This window comes from Panthera pardus, unplaced genomic scaffold (assembly GCF_024362965.1).
Source record: "Panthera pardus isolate Hobbes unplaced genomic scaffold, ASM2436296v1 HiC_scaffold_2, whole genome shotgun sequence".
Lineage (NCBI taxonomy): Eukaryota > Metazoa > Chordata > Mammalia > Carnivora > Felidae > Panthera > Panthera pardus.
The window spans coordinates 14391297-14415827 of record NW_026526765.1 but is presented as its reverse complement, the minus strand read 5'-3'; positions in this window follow the sequence as shown (position 1 = coordinate 14415827).

Sequence of the window (24531 nt, the reverse complement as noted above, 5' to 3'; positions counted from 1 at the left end):
ATTAAATGAACCTAATGAACAAAGGACCTTCTTCCCCAGAAATTCCCAGTTCCTTGTATATAATGTTAACTACAGAATTAAAGCAATTTCTCATTGGCATATTTTTAATCTCTAGATATATTATTTGGACTCGCACTTTCTGTAGGATTCTGCATTTTGTTATGTTTGATCCCACAAGTAATCCTAGTCTTGTATGACTGAATCTGTGAACTCTTTAAATATTTTCACTGTGAAGAAAATATTATAACTATATCAATTGCATGAAGCATCATTCATTTAGTTTTTCCTGGATTTGATACTTTGAAAAGTGACAGAAGGAAGTTTTATTTAGCACAGAGTAAAATTGCCAATTGGAAAAAAAAAAATCAAAATTCTTTGACATCTTAGAAGTTTAAATCAATCCTGAAAATCCAAACTGCTTTCCACAGTCTCAGCCAATACCAAGAGGCTTCTTAGATAGAGTGAGGAAGTAACCGTGTCATCTGAGTCTCGTTTCGTCTCATCTTATTAGATCTCACTAGCTATACACTTTAGCATTGGGAAATTTTCATGTGTAACCACCTAATTCCTGTTTCTTTCAAGTGTTATACCATATTACAGTATGTATACAAACTTTAAACCGGTTTTACGACATTAAAAAATGTTACGCCTAATGAAGAATTGAACACAGTGGAGAACCCATCACATAAGAATATTGCCCTCACTGCAGTAGGAAAGAATTTGTAAGATTTATGGGGAAGAGTTTGGAAAACACCTCAACTCTACATCCCGGCACATAAAGCGCATCAGTAACTTGGAACGGACTCTTCTCCCTTCCAAATTCCGGTCCCTCCAACTTTCTTCTACATTCTGTATTTCAGTCTCTAGTTGTTTGTTACATTGCCCATAGTGTCTCACGTTCTTGCTATTGGCATGATACTGCGTCTACCATACCGTGCATTGGTATTTTTTTATTGGCCATTCTTCCCGTTAGACACAGATCTCCTTACATTCAAAGGCTCAACTTTCTTTTCCTCTTCCTGCCCACACGTTGGGTTACAGGAAAGCGACCGCCATAAAGTAGCTGTGTCATTATTTAGAAACCAAAGAAGCTAATAGCTGAACACCTAACACGCACGTTTTCAGTGATCACAGGATATGCTGAAAGGAAGACGGAACTGAATTTGCAAGTCGTGATTCTGTTTTCGCTAACTTTGGGAACTTCAGTAGTCACATGACCCCTCTGAGTCTGTCTTATTAACTTGGAGAGTTAACAAATATTCTGCCTGCAACATGGGGTTGTCGAGAGAATCACGTGAGAGAAAAGAAAGCAACGTTATGAAAATTACAATTCACAGTAAACTTGTTTTTGTAATAATGGTTTAATGAATGACAAAGGCCTTCTGAACATGTGGAGTTCAGATTATAAACTTCTAAAACAAGGACTGAATCTTGTTTAATTGCTTAATATAATATTCAAAATGTATAGTTAATCAAACTTCATACTCATACACATGGAAAGAAACAATAGGAAACTATAGCCCACAGACATTAAAAAAATATATTTTTGGGGGGTGTCTGGGTGGCTCAGTTGGTTGGGCGACCGACTTCCGCTTGGGTCATGATCTTGCAGTTTGTGAGTTCGAGCCCCACGTCGGGCTCTGTGCTGACAGCTCACAGTGTGGACCCTGCTTGGGATTCTGTGTCTCTGCCCCTACCCCCCCCCCCCCTTTCTCTCTCAAAAATAAAGAAACATTAAAAAAGAAACATTCAACCTTATTGTCCTATTGAATTTTCATCATAAAAATTCTTGCTTATCTAGCCAAATGGACTACATACTTTGAAGCAATCTGGTAAATACATCGGAAAATTACTTGGAGTGTATAAGTTTAATTTGTTCTTGGATGACTCTATTTCCAACAAAAATAATATTAATGAGACATGACCTACAAGTGAGATTGTTTTACATTTAAAAGAAAATATTTAAGAAAGAAAACTCTGTTCTCCAAATAGATGTTCTTGTGACTGCAGAAATCTGAACTCGGCGCATGGAAAGTTTAATAGAATCCTATAATGCTGTTAATCTTCTGAAACCAGAAATAGTGAGCATTTATTACCCAAGAGTCAGTTGTAAAACTTTCAATGCGTTGCCAGGCAAGTCAAATATTAAAAAAAGAAATTGCTGGAAATAGCTTTCAGATTCCATGGCTATTCCTCTTAAAATGTGTTTTAAAGCATAATTACTTTGTCAGTGTAATTTTTATCTTAAATTAATATATGATTTTTCCATATATTATTCTACTTATATTTCTACTTAAGTGCAAATAAATAGCTCCACCTTAATTTAAATGTAATTTCTGGGGCCCCTGAGTGGCTTAGTCAGCTTAGTCAGTTAGCGTCTGAGTCTTGATCTCGGCTCAGGTCGTGAAATCAAGCCCCCACGTCGGGCTCTGCACTGACAGTGCAGAGCCTGTTTGGGATTCTCTCTCTCTCTCTCTCTCTCTCTCTCCACCCTGATCCCGCTTACACACTCTCTCTCAAAAAAAAAAAACAACAAACTTATAGCTAACTAACTAAATAAATAAATGTAGTTTCTATTTTGATAGGGATTCTGTTATTTTTCTTAAGATGTAGTCACATATTTATCCAATCCACAACGTAGCCTATATACTTAGTGCCAAGCACTGTACTGAGTAATAGGAAAACATACCCCTGCCCTTGGAAAGATAAGTGGGGGAAAATATAGTCTAGAGGTGCCAATGTTAAACTAAGATATTTCATTTGGACACTCTCAACTGCTATAAAATATTACAGCATTTTATGGGTTTTAACATCCTGGGAATAGTATTCTTAATAAGCCATCATTTCCTCCTATTTTGCATCCTCAAAATCTTTTTTTCAGTTTTTGACGATCCCCAACCCTACTCCCATATGCAGTCAACAAAAAAATCAAGAATAAAATGGTTAAACAAGTAATCCCTGGCACTTCCAAGGAACTGTTTTATGATATTACACGGGCATCATCATGAATCCAAAATACTTAACAAATGAAATAAGAAGCTTAAGATTATCAACTATTTTTCTATATGATCTACATTATATATATACGAATATATTTACTGTTTTAAACCTAGCTACGTAGCTATGGAGACAGAATTATCTGAGTACAAATAAATATAATATTTGTTTCATGAAAAAGAAGAATCCATAAAAAGTTTGTGTAATATAAATTCTCTAGAGAGACCCATGTAGATGTTAGAAATGTCATTCTGAGCGTTACATGTCCATAATATATTTTCATCCCCAGACTGCTTAATTAAATGGTATTGTGATATGCCACAGTAACTAAAGAGAAATGAGTAATTCCAGAATTCACTTAAACTCTTTAGTTAGAAAGCATAACAATGTAAAAAAAGCTCAGGAACTAAAAGCGCAATGCTCAGAACCAAATTGTCGTCTATTTCCAAAATTAAGAAATATCATATTTGGTTTTCCCGTGACCTCATCGTGTCTTCTAGTTCATTAAACACTGACATTCTCTTCCTAACCGCGTCTATCTCCAAACATCACGTATTTTGTTGTAATGAAGAAGCCGATGAGAATCGAGTGTAAAGATAGAGGTTAGGACTGGGACATGGACAAAGGAAAAAAAGAAAGAAAATAGAAACTGCTGAATTTCCTTCTTAACATAGGATGATTCTGATAAACATGCATTCTTTGTAAATGGCTCGAGGAAACCGAATTCTTTATGTTTTCTCAGTGCCAGAGGAACCTCTGAGCATTTGGCCACATTTTCGCAGGACAGAGGCGCCCAACACGACCGTAGCATCCTGCTCAGCAATCAGACTGCTCGAGTTTGAATCCAGTCTGATAGCTTACCCGAGGGGTGGCTTCACATGGTGGTGCCCAAGCTTCTTCACGGAGAGGAAGAAAATGTGGTAGACTGTGTTTCCACTCACCTTCTTTCAACGCCTCTCCTTTTGGTCCCCTTTCTTGTAGGAGAATTACACATTCCCAACCTGTTGAACTCAGCCATGGCCACAGGACCTCTTCTGACCAATGAAAGGAGCGTGGAAATAGCCTGAGGATCTTGCTCAAACTGAAGGATCAGAGGAGCAACATAAGGTTCACGGGAACCTGGTCCTCTATCGCAATGTCTGACCGTGTGTCGGAAAACACGGGAGTAGAGCCTTAGCAAGCCCACCTCGGATACATAGCATGAGAAACACCTCTGTTCATTCAGTCACTGAGCTGTTTCAGGTGTCCATTAGTGCACCTGTACCTCAACTACCTTGACTGAGGTGGATATTCATTGGTGCCAGAAGATCAAATGAGACTGTGCATGGTAAGAACTCGGAAAGCATCTACTATGGTAAGAGCTCAATAAATGGTAGGGATTGCTAAGATCCTAGCCTACATCGGTTCCACGAATGAATCTTAAAACAACATTAAGAATGTATTTTAAAAGCCAAAGAATCCATGTTTGTGGCTGTTTGTTAAAATGATGCCCACATTCTCTGATCCATCACCTCTAATACTTTTCAGGCATCTTTCCTTTGTAAGAAATATTAATTCATCTGTTGTCCCTTTTCTTAGAGAATTCAAATCTGTGCTTGAGCTTTCTTTCACATGCAAAAGATATAATAGTACCTACTTCATAAGGTTGATATGAGGATTAAATGTGTTAACATATGTACCACACTTAGAGCAGTGACAGCACTTAGCTCCATGTAGTTATTGATATTTTAATTATTGTTAATGCTGTGACTCTCTGTATTTCCATATCACACTTCCCCGTGGATCACTACAGAGTTGCTAACCACAGGAACTGATTTCCTTCTGTACAAAGTAATTGAGATTTTATTTCTCTATTTAGCGAGAAAATAAGCAAGTATTTATTACGATCGTTACTTATAAATTTTACTTATAAATTTTCTTCAATTCTGGAAGCACCGTGGGAGGTAGGAGGAAAATTAAGAGGCTAAAGCCCACCAGCCAAGAGGTGGAGAGACAAATTGTTCCAGACAATAAATAGAGGTTTAGAATAATTAAGAAAAGAAGAACGGAAGAGAGGGAAGAAAAAAAGAAGGAGGGAGAAAAAGCAAAGCGAAGCGAAGGGAAGAAGCAAAGAAAAGAAAAGGAAAGGAAAGAAAAGGAAAGGAAAGAAAAGAGAAAAGAAGAGAGAAAAGAAAAGAAACTCTCTTAGAAACCTCCTGCATTGGGAGTTCAGAGAAGTAAGCACTTAAGTTAATCGATTTCTTATCCAAAACCAATTCATAGTGCTTAGTTTTTAAATGGCCTCTTCAGTTTATGTACCATTTATTTTTGTTTGACTTCATCAAAACCGAGACGTGATAATGAAAAGAAATGGAACCAGATAGGCGGAAGGTATGTCTGCAAACACCTAAAAGACAAACTTTATCACAGCAAAGAATCCTTGCTGGAAAGTAAGCATTATTACTTGATTGAGAGTTTATGGATGACTTGAAAATCTAGTTGAAGAAATTCTGACCTCAACCTGGTCGGAAGAGGAGTGATTGATAGTTTCAAGCGGATGAGGCATAATAGCAAAGCAGCATAGTTAAGTGTGGCTAAAAATTGGAAGTGTGCAGGAAGCAAGAAATCCACAGAGGAAATAAAGTATGGATGATAATGGCCACCGTAGAAAAAAAGAGGTAAAAAGAGAGAGAAAAGGACAGGGCAAGCCTAAGAATCAAAACATCATGTAGACACTGATAGAAGCGAAAAAGAAGAAAAATTAAATTTGGCGTGAAGTAAGTTGAATTTCCGATAAAATCTAAAATCTACTCAGAAATAGGATTAGACTTTATCTCAGAGTTTATGAAATCCAGTCGTCTGAAATTTGCTACTCATAAAATAAAACTTGTCTTACTCCTAGAAAAAATATATATCATATATATAATATACACTCTACATAACATATATATATATATATATATATATATATATATATATATATTTAATGTTTATTTATTTTTGAGAGAGAAGAGTGCACGCAAGGGAGGGCCAGAGAGAGAGAGGGAGACCCAGAATCCCAAGCAGGCTCCAGGCTCTGAGCTGTCAGCACAGAGCCCGACGCGGGACTCGAACTCACGGACCGTGAGATCATGACCTGAGCCGAAGTTGGACATTCAACCAACTGATCCACCCAGGCGCCCCATGACATGTGTATATATTATATATTGTATCCATATTACATACACAGTGTGTGTATATATATATTATTCATATATTGCTACACTTGACTTCAGTCTTTATATAAATATCAATTATCCATTTCAATTCCACCTGGCAAAATGAATGGACTTTAACTCTTTACATTGGAGACCATTGTATAATAATAGTGTGTCTGTTTTTAAAAAAAAAAAAACAAAACATGGGGTGCCTGGATGGCTCAGTCGGTTAAGCGTCCGACTTTGGCTCAGGTCATGATCTCACAGTTTGTGGGTTCAAGCCCCCTGTCGGCCCCTGTGCTGACAGCTCAGAGCCTGGAGCCTGTTTCAGATTCTGTGTTTCCCTCTCTCTCTGTCCCTCCCTTGTTCATGCTCTGTGTCTGTCTCAAAAATAAATAAACATTAAAAAAAAAAAAAAAACACATAGGGCCTCCTGGGTGGCTCAGTCAGTTAAGTCTCTGACTCCAGCTCAGGTCATGATCTGTGGTTCATGAATTTGAGGCCCTCGTTGGGCTTTCTGCTGTCAGCGTGGAGCCTCCTTCGGATCCTCTGTCTCCCTCTCTCTCTGCACCTCCCCTGTGCTCGTTCACACTCTCTCTCTCTCTCTCTCTCTCTCTCTCTCTCAAAAATAAATAAATATTAAAATATAAACACATAGGCAATAGTTTTTTTTAAAAATTCTAGTGCTTTTTTAGCTAATCCAGGATTCTTTTATTTTTAATGCCTTTAAAAAAAATTCTCTCTTGAAATACCAAAAACAAAACCAGATACTCTCTTCCCATTACTGTAAATAACTACAATTCCTTAAAACCAGATCCTTGGCAGAGAACTGTGATTAGCCTCAAAGCACTGTGGAAGGAATAAAGAGCTGGAGGGAGGTGGACTGATTATACAAAGGAATAACTACAGAAACTAGGTTGGTGGAAAATCCTATTTTTGACAATTTATAACATATTGTTTCAAAGAAGTAAAGTATTGCCTTTGCAAATTTTGCTGTTCCATTTCTGTTTCTCGTGAAATCTTGTTGCTTATTCTTTTCTCATTATATAGTTTCCATCCTTCGTAGGTAGGAGATTTCAAATGTTTCGGAAAAAAAAAAATCATGGATGGCAAAACCTTTCTAAAAGCTCTTCATGCTGTTTTATTTTTGAAGCTATTTTTAAAAATATTGAAATGAATGTGATACTTCATATAGCCAAGAAATGTGATAGCTGCTGAAGCATCCAAAACAATTTGTTGTTTTTATTGAAATCGTCAACCTCATAGTTGTTAACAAAATTAAATATTTTTTGGGGGGATTCTTTATAGAGTTTAATAGGGATAGAGAGATAAACCATGGCAGAAATAATACTGTTAATTAGAGATATACTGGGTGCTGAAATCAGTCAACTAACATATTAGGTGATTGTATCTGTTCCTTAAAACCATACCAGTACGAACTCCTAAGTTCCTAGATGCCTCAGTAGTAATGGTTCTATAATAAACCTCTCCATTGCCGATATTAATAAACAAGCAGTTTGGGACAAAGAGTAAGAGCCAGAATATTGGTGTCATATTCCAAGTGCTCCTTAAACAGAATTTAAAATCTTGAAAAAAAAAAAAAAAACAGAACAGCAAATAGCCACCAATTCTCAGGCATCAGAGAAACAGGCCAAAGAACATTATATATGAATATATACCAGTAAAGGAAATGTCACACGTTAGGAATGATAATTGTAAAGAATCAAGATGGCCAAGTGTCTCTATGGAGCTCTGATTCCACAATTTCTCCAATATTTTAAATAAAGTCTTGCTATGGGGAACCTGGGTGACATGGTCGGTTAAGCATCCAACTTTAGCTCAGGTCATGATCTCACGGTTCGTGGGTTCAAGCCCAAGTCAGGCTCTGTGCTGACAGCTCAGAGCCTGGAGCCCGCTTCACGCTCTGTGTCACCCTCTGTCTCTCTGCCTCTTCCCCCGCCCCTCTGCTTGCTCTCTGTCCCTCTCTGTCTCTCAAAAAAAATAAATAAATAAATAAAATAAAAACATAAAAAAAATAAAGTCTTATTAGGCTAGTGCTTATTTTTACTCCTAATGCTACTGTGTAACTCATGTGATTTCCCAAGCCACTGTCCCCTTATCTACAAAAAGTGCGGGGACAAGGGATGGCCATAAAACCTGACAGCGAGACATTGGCTTGGAATAGGGAAGGCAAACTTCTTTTGGTAGCTGCCCATGATGTCAAACTGGCAGAGTGCAATTGTAGATATGGGCAGCGAGCAGAGGTCAGCATGCCAGAGAAAGGAATCTGGATGTTTTGCAAATGAAGGAGAGAAAATAAACTAAACCAGGGAATTAAAGGGGCAAAACCAGCAGTGTGGGGGGCTAGTCATGACTGATGAAAACTAGGTTTTAACTGCCCGCTTTTTTGAAACATGGGGGAGAAAAGCATCCTGTGAAAAGGAACGTTCAGATACACGATCACAAAAGACATGCAATCGAACCGCGTTGGAAATATACCAAGATTAACGGAGTAAAGAAAGAGAGGGGAGAAAACGACCCGTGTGGAGGGCAATGTAACAACGAAAGAGAAGACAAATTAGCACCCAGTGGACATGGCTAAAAGGAATTTTAGAGTGAAGAATTCCCCACCTTTCAGCTTTTGGTAACTCTACGCTATTTGTGTTGCTGTCATGCAAATCTGTTTGGCATCTTCAAATAGTCAGTTTATTGACACACCACCAATCCTTGGTAACGACTTGTCGTCTGTCACTCAAAGAGAGCAGCTGACTCCTGTCTGGTTCCAGACCCCCCCGCAGAACAGGAACATCATCCACGCTTAAAATGAAATCACTACCAGAACGCAGAAGCTTGGAGCCAGGGCGGGTCATGAGAAATTAAGTTTTCCGGGAATATGCTGACATTTGAAAAAGGTATTAGGCTTGTCACCAGTCCTGGAAGAGCATTTTAGAAACGCAGTTTCCATATTTGCAGGAGCAGGGGTATCACGGAAAACATAAAGATTAATGATATTGCTACATTGGACCCTGGCCTGCAGCGACCGATGGTTTGTGAAAGCAGAGAAGCATATTCCATCCTGGAGGTCCGTTGTTTGTTTTAATACACCGTGTCAGTGTTGCAAATGGATTTGGTAGATCCAGGTCTGAGGCTATGTATGGGAGTAAGGATAAAATGTAAATAAATAAATAAATAAGTAAATAAGTAAATAAATAAATAAATAACTGTATTTGAGAACTAGAACCAACAGATGCAGGACTGAGTGGATGTGAGAAGTAAAATTGGAAGAAGCAAGAACTGAGATTTCTAGCTCTTGAATTACCAAGAGGAGTCTCCATTCTATGGCCCTGGTAACCATCCGTTCAGCTGGCTTATGGCGGCCTAGAATAACGGCTCCATCACCAGGTTCCTTTGAAGTTTGGTGCGGGTATAGGACTAAGTTCTGGCCAGTGGGCTGGAAGTGTCCTTGCATGAAGCAAATGCACTCTTTTTTTTTTTTTTTTTTTCTTTTTTCTTTTTCTTCTATCTGGGGGCTGGTACGAGGAAGCTCCATCACCTATCTGGGACAACGCTGACCAGGAGAACGGCGTAAGGGTGGCGGACGTATAATATGGAAGAAAGTGATTTCTAGAAACTAACGAAGCCGTCCTACAAGACCAGCGCCGCTGACTTCTGGCTGTTGTAGATGACAGCATGAAATCTAGGAGGCTTAAACCAACATCAATTTGGATTTGCTCTCACATTCATCATCTTAACCAATACAGTCACCTCTATTTGACGCTGACCTCACGCAGGGCTAAGAAAAACAAAAAGAAGGAATTTCTCCGAGTAAGAAAAGGAATTCAGTGAGCTTTTGGTTTTTTTCAACTTATTTTTGAAGGAGAGAGCGCAAGCAGGGAGGGGCTCAGCGAGAGGGGGACAGAGGATCTGCACCCAGAGCCCCATGTGGGGCTGGAACTCAGGAACCTTGAGATCACGGCCTGAGGCCCAAGTTGGATGCTCTTCTGACTGAGCCACCCAGGCGACCCAAGGAATTCAGTTTTGGATGGATAGGTTTTCAGTTGCTAATGAAACATTCAAATGAAGATGTCAGTGAGATGACAAGCACCTAAGACTGAGACCTTTTTGTTGATTCGTAATTGGACACAGAAAGAGAAGCCAGGAAGGCAGCTGAAGAACAGTGGCTAGAAAAGCCTGAAGTTTGGGCAGCGCAAACGCCACGACTGGAGCTTGTTTCAGGAACCAAGCGGTCAACAGTGACGGATGTTCCAATGTCAAGGAAAGTAAGCCCCGAAGGCTGCCTCGGGAATTAAGAGAGAGGAAAGTTACCAGCAGCCGAGGTAAAAGTCTCTTCCTTTAAAAAGAGGCGGTGGAGGGGCGCCTGGGCGGCTCACAGTCGGTTAAATGGCCCACTTCGGCTCAGGTCATGATCTCGAGGTCCGTGAGTTCAAGCCCCGCGTCGGGCTCTGTGCTGATGGCTCAGAGCCTGGAGCCTGTTTCTGATTCTGTGTCTCCCTCTCTCTCTGCCCCTCCCCCGTTCGCGCTCTGTCTCTCTCTGCCTTTCAAAAAAAAGATGAATAAATATTATAAATAAATAAATAAATAAATAAATAAATAAGAGGCGGTGGAAAGTGGATGGCCAGTGGATTGAGGTCTCAGCAGGTGCATCGTTAGAGAGAGGCACACGCTGGCCTGGTTCCAGCCCATCTCGTCTATCACGTGGCCCAGCCCTTCCTCCCAGAGAGTAAATTTGCTGCCCACCCTTTGACCGCCATGAAACAATGCTTCTCACCAGTTCCTTGGTGATTCAGGTCCGTTCTATCCATTAGCTTGAGATGCTCTAGATATTTGGCCCACAGCTTTCCACTCCTCGATGGTCTCCAGCACTTTTGCCTTGTCTGCTCAGCGGTGATTCCAAATTCAGCCGCTTCTCTCGGAGTTTCCATCTTATCCTCAGACCCCTAAATCTGCAAAGGACCTCATCCACTACTCCTTAAAGCTGTATTCTCAGCTTCGGCACTGTTGATATCTGGGGCGAAAAAAATCCTGTTTGGTGGGGCACGCAAGCCGTGCTGTGTCATCTAGGACGTTCATATAGCAGATCCCCGGCCTCTACCTCTATTCGATGATGGGAGCAGCACCCCTGTTCACGTGACAACCAAAAATGTCTCCAAGTATTGCCAAAGACCCCTTGAGGAGGTAAAACTGTCCCCAGTTAACCAGGGCAGTCCTAGGGTGGAAGAGACAATTTGTCAAGAATTTTTTCAACTGCCTTTCCCTAACACTTGTAGATTCAATATCTCGTCACATGCTGTACCTGGACACTCAAACGGTAAGACTGACATTGCAAACCTGTGTGTCCCCCCCCCCCCCCCAGCCCTGCGATTTCCTCTGTACTGAATTGCTTCCCCTCCGCCTATGTGTAGGTTGTTCAAATCAACGATAAAATCAACAGTCGGGTCTGTAGGTTGTTAAAATCAACGATAAAATCAACGATCGGGTCTGAATCTGCTTCAGAATCCCTTCCTCTGACCTCTAGAAGGTCCGTCTTCACCCCCTCTGCAGGCACACCTTGTTTTTCCTTCCTGCTGCACACCCTACACGCCACGCGTGTTGAACTGCACGCTTACGGTTTGCCTCCCTGCCTTGCTTTTCCAGATCTGCTTTCTGTTGCCCGCCTGTTCCTCCTGCGTAAAATGTTCTCCCCTTCTTATTCAGTTGTCCAGTCCTCGGGTATTCTTAAAGACTCAATCCAGGAAGCCTTCCTGGCCCTCGGATCACACATTTCAGAGCACCCTGTGTTTACGTCTGTCACCATATCACAACTCCCACTTACAGATAACTCTCTTTGTTTTCACAGTTACAAGCTCCTTGAGGCTAGAGTCTGTGTCTCCTTTCTCTATGGTGCCTGGCTTCCCCCGGATCCACAATGACCATGAACCGTGCCACATTATCACACATAAGCAGTCTTTTGTCCTTTGACTTAGTTTTGTTCCGCTGTGATCAGACACAATGAAAGCTGTTAGGAATCTCATTTACACCTTGGTGCCTTGCAAACACATCATCTTCAGCTCTATTTTGGTCAACTCTTTTTTTTTTTTTTTTTTTCCTATCCATGTATCTGCTCATCAGGAGAGATGAGAGTAATGGAAATAACATATTCTGTGTAGAGCCTGGTTAATAACTGCTTCTATTTGATGGTGTGGTAGCAGCTTTCCAATTGGAACCGAACTGCCTGCGCATTGATTGATGGCCCAAACGGGCCCTGTTTCCTCTCCTCCCCTGAAAAGCTTAGCCGTACTTTTAAAAGAGGCTTTTCAAGACCTCCGCCTGAACGCTTCGCGTAAAGTTAATCAAGGATGATGGATAAAACATGATTTCATGTCACTACCGAATGCCCTGAATAACTCATTCCCATTTTTGTTCCATTGAGCTTGTACTGGGTGTATGGAAATGCATCGAATGAGCTTAGAAGCAGAAGCCATTATGCATCATGCTATGGCCCGGCTGTCAGTGAAGCCCTTATTATGTTTCGTTCTTATGTAAATGCAAGGGAAGATTTAACTTTTTAAATTTTCTACAACAAAAACCTGACACAATGGGGGGGGGGGGGGGGGGAGCCAGTCTTATATAATGACCGCGATCCGTGAACCCTATTATGTCTTCTCATAGAGAAAAACGTCTATAATTTGTGCAACGATAGTGGCTTTGGACCACCGTTATCAGAACTTGGTTAATCGTGTTCCTAAAACAAACCTATTCTCGAGTGTTACAGGCTTAGCCGGTCCAGAAATTCGTAGCCCTGCTTCTCTGCTTGACAACTTGGGATGGCAAACAAGAGACTGCATCCACACTAACAATTTTACACCCCATGTTCTACTTCTTTGAAAGCGTAGGGATACTTTTAAAGATGAATGTACAGGATTTTTTGCCTAGGTAGTAAATGGCCCTATGGAGGGACCTACTGAAGGGGTGAAAACTTTCTCTGTCTACCTTTCTGCTTTTTTCCCTTTTCCAACCGTTTCACTCTATAACAATGATGTCAGAGTCCAGGAAGGCATAACCAGAGAGTAGATGAATTTTTAACACTGAGATAAATTCAGTCATTCGTTCCTAGAAGGTGCGTTAGATGACTATGTTTTTAATCTACTGGCCATGTCCACAAAGTGTCATTTGAAATGCTTAAGACTTGTTTTTCGGGTGTGGAGTTTGGTGAGCTCTTTATAGATTTTGGATACTAGCCCTTTGTCCGATATGTCATTTGCAAATATCTTTTCCCATTCCGTCGGTTACCTTTTAGTTTTGTTGGTTGTTTCCTTTGCTGTGCAGAAGCTTTTTATCTTCATAAGGTCCCAGTAGTTCATTTTTGCCGGGCACCTGTTGGGATGAGCACTGGGTGTTGTATGGAAACCAATTTGACAATAAATTTCATATATTGAAAAAAAAAAAAAAAAACAAATTCCAAAAAAAAAAAAAAAATGAAATGCTTAAGACTATTTGATAGACTCTTTTAATTACGAATTTATTCTTTACTAATTTGCTTGTTTATTTGCATTAGACCTCCCCCAAAATCATGTCTATTATAAAAAGGCAGGAATTTATGGAGAACTTTGATAAATATTTGTTGAGTAAATACTTTATACAATTAGAGTACCTTTATCTATAATTCCATTTATCGTCTAAACAGGATTTACTTACTGTTCAGAGCCAATCACTTTGAGATGATATTTATTAGAGTTGCGTGATCTGTTTATCAACTTAAATAAACACATAAACAAATAGTTTGCATTCTTGGCCTAAACTTATGTCGGATACTCTATTTTGAATTGGTCAGATTTTCATGCCTTGAAATGACTAGTACATATAAAATAGTAATCACTATACCATTATTTATTCCTTTCTCTCTCCAGAGTCTAACAATAGTTATGTTTACATGTTCCAGTTACTTAAGTTCATGTTACAATTGCTTCCCATGTTTCTCGAATCTATCTTTTGCTCATTGTTACTATTCATCTCATCTGAAAAGGAAACATTTTTAAATAAGGAAACAGGCTGAGCATTTAATCTGTTCTCCGTTTGTAGGTGTATGTGGGTCTAATCTCTAGAAATTTAAAGGTGTAAATATACCAGGGCACCTGGGTGGCTCAGTCAGTTAAGCAGCGGACTTCGGCTCAGGTCATGATCTCGCGGTCCATGAGTTTGAGTCCTGCATCAGGCTCTGTGCTGACAGTTCAGAGCCTGAAGCCAGCCTCAGACTCTGTGTCTCCCTCTCTCCGCCCCTCCCCTGCTCATGCTCTGTGTCTCTCTTTCAAAAATAAATAAACATTACACTTTTTTTTCAGTTGTAAATATGTAATGATTGATAAAATGTGGAAGTATTTTATATTTACACGAAGTCTACTGACCAAGTTATATCTTTTTTTTTTTTTTTACATCTATATTTTGTCTTTACCTAGTTCATTTGATGGTAGATGTTCTGTTTCAATTATTTTAGTAGTTTGCTATTAGTTTCATACCCATTTAGGATTATTATGTGTCTTGGAAAATTGAACTTCTTTACCATCATGCTTTGCCTCTCTTTATCTCTGGCCATCTTTCCTGTTCTGAAACTGGCTTTGTCTGAAAATAATACAACTACTCCAGCTTTCTTTTGGTGAGTTTTAGCATAACATTTCTTTCTGGACCCCATCCCTTTATTTTTAATCAGTCTGGGTCTTTATATTTAAAGTCGATTTCCAGTATATAACATAATCGTGTATGCTTCGTTTTCATATCCATTCTGTAGACCATTCATATGTTAAATGATTATCCATAGAGTTGAGTTAATATCTACCACGTTCATAACTGTTTTCTATTCATACGTTATCCAATCACCACCTGTTTTTTCTGCCTTCTCTGGTTTTAACTGACATTGCCCGTGATTTAGTTTTACCCTGTTCTCTGAGCATATAAATTATACTGCTTTACACATTTTGACTGGTTGCCCTAGAGTGTTCAATACACATTTATAACTAATCTAAGTCCACTCTCAATTAACACTTTATCACTCCACCTGTAGTACAGGTGCCTTATGACTCAGTATTGTCAATTTCTCCTGCCACCTCTTTGCTTTCATTTATTTTACTAATCCATATGCTTTGATCACCCAATATATTTTATTATCATCCAGTGTATTATTATTATCGCCGCAAAAAAAGTTGTCTTTTTGATCAATTAAAAATAAGAAAAATAGACTCTAGTCTTACCTCCATTTATTTCTTTTCCAAAGTTCTTATCCTTTCAAGATTTTTTTTTCCCTATCTCCTTGACTTTCTTCAGTTTAGATATGCTATACCTATATGTGAGGGCTTTTTTGGTTTTGGTTTTGGTTTTGGTTTAGACTTCGGCATTTATCATGGTTGATGTTTTTTTTTCAGCTTCCTAGGCCTATGTTTTTGTGTCTGTTACTAATTTTGGCAAGACTTTGGCCATTACTATTTCAAATATTTCTTCTGTTCTATTTTCTTTCTTCACTTCCTGATACTCTAATGCATGTTATACTTCTATCTTCTTTTACTGTTCCGCAGTTCTTGGATGTTCTGTCTTGTGTTTTTGTTCCTTTGCTTTTCTGTTCATCATTTTATTCTTCTTTCTCTTTGTATTTCGGGTTGGTAAATACAAATTGAACTACCTCCAAACTCATTGATGCTTTCCTCAGGTATGCTCAATCTACTGATGACCCCCCTAAAGACACTCTGCATTTCTACTATGGTATTTTTCATACATTGCCTTTTGATTCTTCCTTAGTATTTCCTGTCTTTTCTGCTTATGTTACCCATGTATACTTGCATATTGTTTATTTTTTTTCCATTAAAGCCCTTAGTATTTTAATCACAGTTATTTTAAATCCTTTGTCTGATCATTCCAACATCTGCACCTTATCTCTGATTCTGGCACTTGCTTTGTCTCTTCGAACTGTTTTTTGTTTTTTTTTTTTCCCCTTGCCTTTTGGCTTGCCCTTTAATTTTTGCTGCAAGCCGGGCGTGCTGTATTAGGTAATAAGAACTAGGATAAATAGTCCTTTATTATGAGGATTTACCTTATCCTGACTGGGAGTTGTGATTTGCTATAGCTAGAGGTGACAGAGGCTTCAAATTCCTCCAGTTTCCTTGTTCTTGTGTCCGCTCTGGTCTTTGGGCTTCCCTAAATACTCCTCCTCAGAAAGATTGTGTCTTGCAGCTTTTTTATTTTGTTAGCTGTAATTCACCACTCCTACCTGGTAGCCCTGTTGTAGATAATCACCAGTATTTTTAAATCCTATTTCAAGATATAGACTTAAAAATTACTTCCCAAAACGCTTCTTGTTAGGTGTTCTCGGAAATGTTCACTTGGAAAATTGAAATTGTCAATTTTACTCACCCTCTCTTCTTTCTGAAAATCATCCTCTATCCTTCCAGGACATTCAAAACTTAATTCTATTAAGTCACTTCAAGTTTCTTCTCGCCATACAACCATGGGAATTCCAATTTATCCATGAATTCCGATCACCTATGTAATCACTGACAATTCTCCCACAGTTGTAGACAATGATTTAGGATTTCTTTCCTCTCGTCCTAGTCTATTATTGTTTATGAGATACTTCTGCAAACTTAAAATGCATATTTTTATGATCTACAATCCCATGCTTTACAAGATATTCTCAAAGTTGTTCAGTAATCACCACTGTCTAACCTGACAATATTTCATTAGCCAAAAAATAAAAATACATTCAGTAGCCATTAGCAAAACATCAAAATTCCTCCCTCCATCTTGACCCCATCAAGCACTAATCTACTTTCTGTCTATACAGATCTGCCTGTACTGTTCATATAAATGGAATAATCATGCAATGTGTGATCATTTGTGTTCAGCTCCTTATATTTAGCATAATGTTTTCCAAGGTTTATCCGTGTTGTAATATAAATCAGTTCTTTCTTTCTTTCTTTCTTTCTTTCTTTCTTTCTTTCTTTCTTTCTCTCAGTGAATAATATCCCATTGTATGGGTACACCACATCGAGTCTACCCGTTGTATCAGTTGATGGATATTTTAGTTGTTCCCTCCTTTTGGTCATCATGAATAATACCGCTATGATCATTCATGTCCAAGATTTTGTGTGGACATGTGTCCATTGTTGGGTCACATGATAACTCTATGTTTAACATTTTGAAGAACTACCAAAATGCTTTCTGAAGTGGTTGCACCATTTTAAAATTTAATCAGCAATGTATGAGGATTTCGATTTCTCCACATTCTTGCCAACATTTGTTATTCTTCGGTTTCTTTATTGTTAGCCATCCTAGTGGATAGAAAGTGGTATGAAGTTTTAATTTCTATTTCCCTAATGACTAATGATGTTGAGCAATTTTTCATGTGATTGCTGCCCAGTTGCATATCTTCTCTGGAGAAACATATATTTAAATCCTTGACCCATTTTTTATTCCATTTTTTTTTTGTCTTTTTGCTGTTAAGTTTTAAGAATTTTTTATATAGTCTGTATATAACAGTTTCTTAATAAATAAATGGCTTGCAAATATTTTCTCCTCTTCCATGGTTTGTCTTTTCAATTTCTAGATGGTATTTTTTGAAGTACAAAATTTTATATTTTGATGAAGTCCAATTAATTTATTTGTTTTTTCTTCTGTTTGCTTGTGCTTTTGGTGTCATAGCTTAACCAACAACAACAACAAACTTTTATCTAACCCAAGGCACAAAGATTTACTTTTTCGAAGACATTCTCTTCTTAGTGTTTTCTTCTAAGGGAGTTTTATAATTTTAGCCTTTAGATCTGTGATCAATTTTGAGTTAACTTGTATATAACATGTGAGGAAAGAGTCCAACTTTATTCTTTTGCATGTGGATTTTCCAGTTATCTCAGCCACATTCTTTCTATCCTTGCCTCATTGAATTGTCTTGGAATACTTGCTGAAAGTCAATTGACCAAAAATGTAAGTTTATTTTCTCCTGGACTCACAATTGTGTTGTATTGATTAATATGTCTATTCTTTTGCCAATATCACACTGTCTTGATTATTTAGCTTTGTGCTAAGTTTTGAAATCTGGAAGCATGAGTCCTCCAAATTTGTTCCTATTTTTCAAGATAGTTTTAGCTATTCTGAGTCCTATCTGTTTTTAATCAATTTTAGAAATATGAAGAGAGCGTGATTATGGTACTGAATACAACACACAAGTGTTAACCTTTTCTCTACAACTCACCCTAATTTCCATTTCAATCTCCTGAGTGGAATAATAATAATATTCCTCACCAAACTCTGCCAAATATTCGTGGTCCAACTCCGGACCAAAATAATAATCTTGGTCAATTTGTGTCTGTGTAGCATTTCCCAGGTTTTGTTTAAAATTCCTTATATATTGGCAAGTTTTGCTTGTGTTTTTGTTTTGAGGTGGGGGAATGACATCTTGCCTCATAGTCACCACCTATCCATGATGGTACCTGCTGACACACAGTCCCTTCCACTTTATATGCCCACAGAGGTCACCCTTTGTTGCTCATTTCTTTCTTAAAGTGTCTAGATTGAGAATGACTCCTTCTCTCTTCCTGTTTTTCCTCTCTGGCACATAGGGGTTTATCTCCCTGCTCACAGTTCACATTGGGCTATGAAAAACTCTTCAAGAATATTCAGGAATCCCTTGCAGCTGTTCCTACTCTGAAACGTATCTGTCTAATGGGTTGTCCTCAGGGATCCTGACTTAGGTCTTTATACACACAGTTCCCACAAACTGATCTCCTGGTATTTCCAGTATCTTTGTCCATTGGATCCGGACCCACAGAGTTTCCAGTATCTTTGTCCATTGGATCCAAACCCATGGAGTTTTATTCAGAGGATGCAGATCTTTTTGAGGCACTTATTAGATTTTCAGATATGCTCACTTACCCTTTGACTCACTCTGCTTCCTTTCTGACAACCTGAAAAATCTCCATCTAGACTTTCAATTCAAAGTGTTTTCTCTAAATCTCAAGTCCTATCAGGCCCTAGTTGTTTGACACTCAAAAAGTCTTCTATGTGTTTCCTGTAATATCTTAGTTTCCCTGAGACATAGTGTCTTATAATGTAAGCAACTGAAGGTGGTGAAAAGAAAATGCTAAAGAGAAAAAAAAGTTAACATTTCAATATCTTATTCCTACACAAAGTACACCAACGAGATGCCTATTTGTGTATCAAGAATAGGAAGCCGCATGCACTAACTAAAAAATAAGTGACTCATGCGTGGGAATTAAAAAAATAATAATATTGGGGTCAAATGCAAAAAGGAACATAACAGCTTCCTGCACCTAATTACCAGATCTGGTCTGGAGCTTGTGACAGACAAGCCACCTCATAGAATGAGATACCAATGTTGGTCTTCTTTTAATGGGCACTTGTCTGCAGAGATCTACTGGTATTGGGGGTAAAGTCAGTTGTTGTATTTGTTTGTTGAAAGATGTAGAAGAGTTATCGTTCCACATACCAGTGTGATTACTTTTGGGTTCTCTATTATCAAAGAGTTCTTTTGGGAAAACCTAGTTCAAATCAGGTAGTTAGCTAGTTAGCTAGTTCTAATTAGTTCTACTCATGAGACAACTAGAAAAATATATAGGTAGTGTTATCTTCTTAAAAGCAATAAATCAGGGGCGCCTGGGTGGCGCAGTCGGTTAAGCGTCCGACTTCAGCCAGGTCACGATCTCGCGGTCCGTGAGTTCGAGCCCCGCGTCAGGCTCCGGGCTGATGGCTCGGAGCCTGGAGCCTGTTTCCGATTCTGTGTCTCCCTCTCTCTCTGCCCCTCCCCCGTTCATGCTCTGTCTCTCTCTGTCCCAAAAATAAATAAAAAAAAAAAAAAAAACGTTGAAAAAAAAAAAAAAAGCAATAAATCACAGACTAGAATCACATGATGCATCTGGAAAGTTTTTCTTTCAGATTCGAAGGATTCCTTGATCACTGTTGTGAGTGCAACAAACTTCCTTTAAACTCCAGAAATCATTACAACTTCACTAACTATTATGAATAATTTGATAATAATTTGATAATGAGTACACTGTCATTTTTTATAGAACAGTTGGCCTTCCACTGTCAAAATTTCAATTACGAGAAGCGCTAAGATATATTTGTTCTTTTGCAACCAAAGACAAAACTTACGCGATGATTTAAAGTAGTTTATTTTCAACCTAGCAGGAAGAGTAGAAATGTCAGAATCCCTTAGTAAGCTTCATATGCTACCTGGATGAACATAGTAATAAATGGTGGCTTATTAGAAAATTTTCATCTCGGATAAAGCAATTTTAGAAGGGAAGTTGTATTATTCTATTTCATAATAAAACATATTTCCAAAAATAAATATGCAAGCATTTTACTTGAAGACATTATCTTGTAACAGTTGAGCGATTCTTTCTGTGGCCAACAGTCCTCTAATGATACTGACAAAAGTGAAACAGATGTTGTTAATTTGTCTTAAAATAAGTTGCAATAACCATGGTGACGTCATGAAAACTGGTCCTTATATTATAACACAGTCAATGTCCACATCTGAAAGAATACAGTTTGAAAAATTCTGGTGTGTTCAACCCTTATTTTCTCCACAAATGGTAATAATACTGGAGTTTTTCGCCCTTTGCTTTTACTACATGGCTGTAACATACAGAATTGTAATCCTCTTTAGATGTAAAACAAAGGCCAGAAAACACTTTCAAATAGAAATGTTGGCATGTATGTAGCCATTCTATTCAAAGTTTCCCTTGCTTAAACATCATTGAAGAAAAGCTCCAGGAAAATCGCTATGTAAGTTTTATGCCTGTTTAACCTTATTTTGAAAGTAAAAGGAAGTCCATTATGTAACTTTAGGCTACATCTTAGCGTAAATAACTACATTCTCTTTAAGAATGAGAGCAATAGACAAAATTTACAGATATAGAAACTAAAGTGCTGAAAATGACATAATTTCTCAAGGCGACAGCATGAATTGTTGATAGAGGACGAAACAAATTCCAGATGTTGTACTGCCTCCGTGATACAATAATGCTTATTCAAACATCCGTGATAAGTGACAAATGGTATCCCCAGTGTTCGTTGAATAGCAATGTAAAGCTCTAACGTGTTCATGGAATTTCTATACTGGATGGAAGATCTAAAATAATACAAAGCAATTATTTTTCTCTGAAAAATAGGCAGAACCCAGTCTGCAACTGGCCCTTTAACAAAACTCCAGCTATCAAAACTTAAATGTTTCCTATTTTCAAATTTATCTGCAAAGCAATAGATTTCTCAAATGATGATGGTCCTAACCAGGCATACTCCTACACTACAGAAAGCACAGTGATGATTCAATAAGGAGAAAATCTCGGGACAATAGCTTAATTCTCTGTAAAATATTGGAGGTTAAACCCCAGCAAGTTGTCTTCTGAAAGGAGCTACATTTTCCTATTACCAATAACTATGTCATCGAGCATCCTAAATGCTTAAAGTTTATATCCCTCTGGCATCCTTATATGTTCTTGGGTGTTAAAAATATCGCCAGTGTATTAATCGTGTCTCAGTTTTCATGAGAAACTTGGACCCAAAATTTGCTTAACATAAGAACATGCCCTAAACCCCTTCAAGAAGGTGCTATTTGTGTCCTGGGAGCGCTGCTAAAAAGGTGGGCCACCGTTTGCTGTGGTCCTGTTCGCCATGATGGTAATTTGAGAAAGAGCACATGGTGTGGCGATTGTCCAGAGAACAAAAGACTGTCCAAATAGGTAATCAATCTGCTGGAGACTGGCAGACAGAAAGCTTCCAAGTAATGATGTCAATGGCAGAGGAATCCGGGAGACCAGACTGAAGAGAGGGTTCCAAGCAGATGGTGAGAGTTGTAGCCACCTGGAATAATTCTCTGAGTCAATTAGCAAGTACCCGTAGTGGATTTGGGGGTAATTCTTCAAGCTACTGAAAGGAAAATGTCTGCCTCGAGAATACAGTTCGGATTTCAAAGTGAGGGAGAAAGACTTTTAAATGGGTTCTTCCTTTTTATTCCTTCTTTCTGCTCCCTTCTGCCATCACTTCATTCCCCACTCAGCTTAGATTCCACAAATGACCACCTGCACTTCTTCCCGCAAAAACTCCCATCGAACTTAGCAGGTATTTCCTTATGATACAACCACGGATGCAGAGTAGCACTGGCTCCACTCCTGAATTTAGGATCCCAGCCCTCTACAGGAGAAGGAATAACCCAAGATTGTGGTTAATACAGATGTTCATCCTCTGATCTGACCCCTAACAATAATTGATCAGGTGTTTCCTTGTCTTTCACCAATTTCCTCTACTAAAAAAACAATTGTATTTTATTTATTTATTTTGAAATTATTCTACTTTGTATTTTTAGTCATGCATAGGTGATGTACCATTGTCTCAGCTGCAGGTATACAATGCAATGATTCCATATTTGTATATGCTGCAAAACGATCACCAGGATATATCTAGTTAACACGCGCCAGATAGTAGTCACCCTCTGTAGTTACAAACTTTTCTTCTTGCTATGGGGACTTTCAAGTTCTGTTCTCTTAGCAACTTTCAAATATGCAACAGGGTATTATTAACTGTGGTCGCCATGCTGTACATTACATCCCAAGGCTTGTTTATTTTATACCCTGCAAGTTTGTGCCTCTTGACTGCCTTCACCATTTCTCTCATCCCCCACTCCCCTATCTCTGACAACCTCCAGTTTATTCTCTGTATCTATGAGCCTGTTTTTTGTTTTGTTTTGTTTTGTTTTGGGGTGGGTGTTGTTCTTTGTTTGTTTTCACTTTCCACATATAAGTGAGATCACATGGTATTTGCCTTTTTCCGTCAGACTTACTGCATTTAGCACAACGCCCTTGAGGTCCATCGTGTGGTCAAAACTTTGCCCTTCTATGGATCCCCCACACTGACCCTTACCAACTAATTCTCAGTTGAAGGACCGTTTCTATGACCTCCTTTACCATTGTACCTCCGAGGCCTATGTCTTTACATCTGGCCTATGCTTGCAGGCTTTCTTCTAGTTTCTGAAGGGAGAATGTGTTTCTTCATATACAAAATCAACATTGTGCTTTTAATCCCAACCATATCATCTGCTCCAGGAACTAGCATCCTTCCTTTTTGCTCAAGCATTCATTCTTCCTCTTTTTGGAGACATCCCTTCAACTTGTAAATTTGCTGCAGGTGTCTTAGACCTAAAACACACCAAAAACAAAAACAAACTGTAAATACCTTTTTTCTCTTGGGTCAGAGTTTCCCTTGAGCTACTGCCCTTTCTCCTTCCTTCTTCATGTGACATCTTCAAGGAAAAGTCTCTGGGTTCTCACTTCTCAATTAGTTCATTTCCACATGCAAAACAAAGTTATGCTCCCCAAAACTACTCTTGCTAGGATAACAAAGGACTTTCTAACTGCCAAATCATGACACTACATTTCAATCCTAGGTGCTATGTTTAACTCTTTTCTTTTGAATTGCCCAGTTCACTCTATGACACTCTCCATGTCTCCCTGATTCATCCTTCCCAGGTTTCCTGAGATCCTACTTTGACATTATTCACCATGTAAACATTGCTCTTGCCCCATGATTCTGTTCTCAGCCCACTTCAATCTCCTCTTACATGTCAGTCTTTATGTCAAGGCAAACTCTTCCATCATAAGACCCTTACTTCAAATTTTCTACATGCTGATGACTATGTACATCAGTCAGGGTTATCCAGAGAAACAAAATCAAGCAGATTTGTGTATATCTATGGAAAGAAAGATTTGTCTTAAGGGACTGCTTCACATGATTGTGGGTGTGAAGTTCAAACTCTGTAGGGTTAGGACTGCAAGCTGGAGACCCAGGAAGAGCCGAGGTTCAAGTCTTCAGGCAGTCTATTGGCAAGATTTCTCTCTTGCTTGTGGAAGGTACATTTTTTTGTTGTTGTTCTATTCAGGCCTTTACTGACTGGATGAGGCCCACCAATACTACAGAGAATAATCTGTGTCATTCGAAGCCCACCGATTTATTCAGTTTTTTTTTTTAACATTTATTTATTTTTGACAGACAGAAAGAGAGCACAAACTGGGGAGGAGCAGAGAGAGGGAGACACAGAATCCAAAGCAGGCTCCAGTGTCTGAGCTGTCAGCACAGAGCCGGATGTAGGGCTCGAACCCACAAACCGTGAGGTCGTGACCAGAGCTAAAGTCAGATGTTTAACCAACTGAGCCACACAGGCACCCCTAAGTCCACCAATCTAAATGTTAATCTCATCCCAAACATACCTTTACAGAGGCATTCAGAATACTATTTCACCAAATATCTTGGTCCAGCCAAGATAACACATAAAATTAACCATCACACCATGGAATCTAAATCT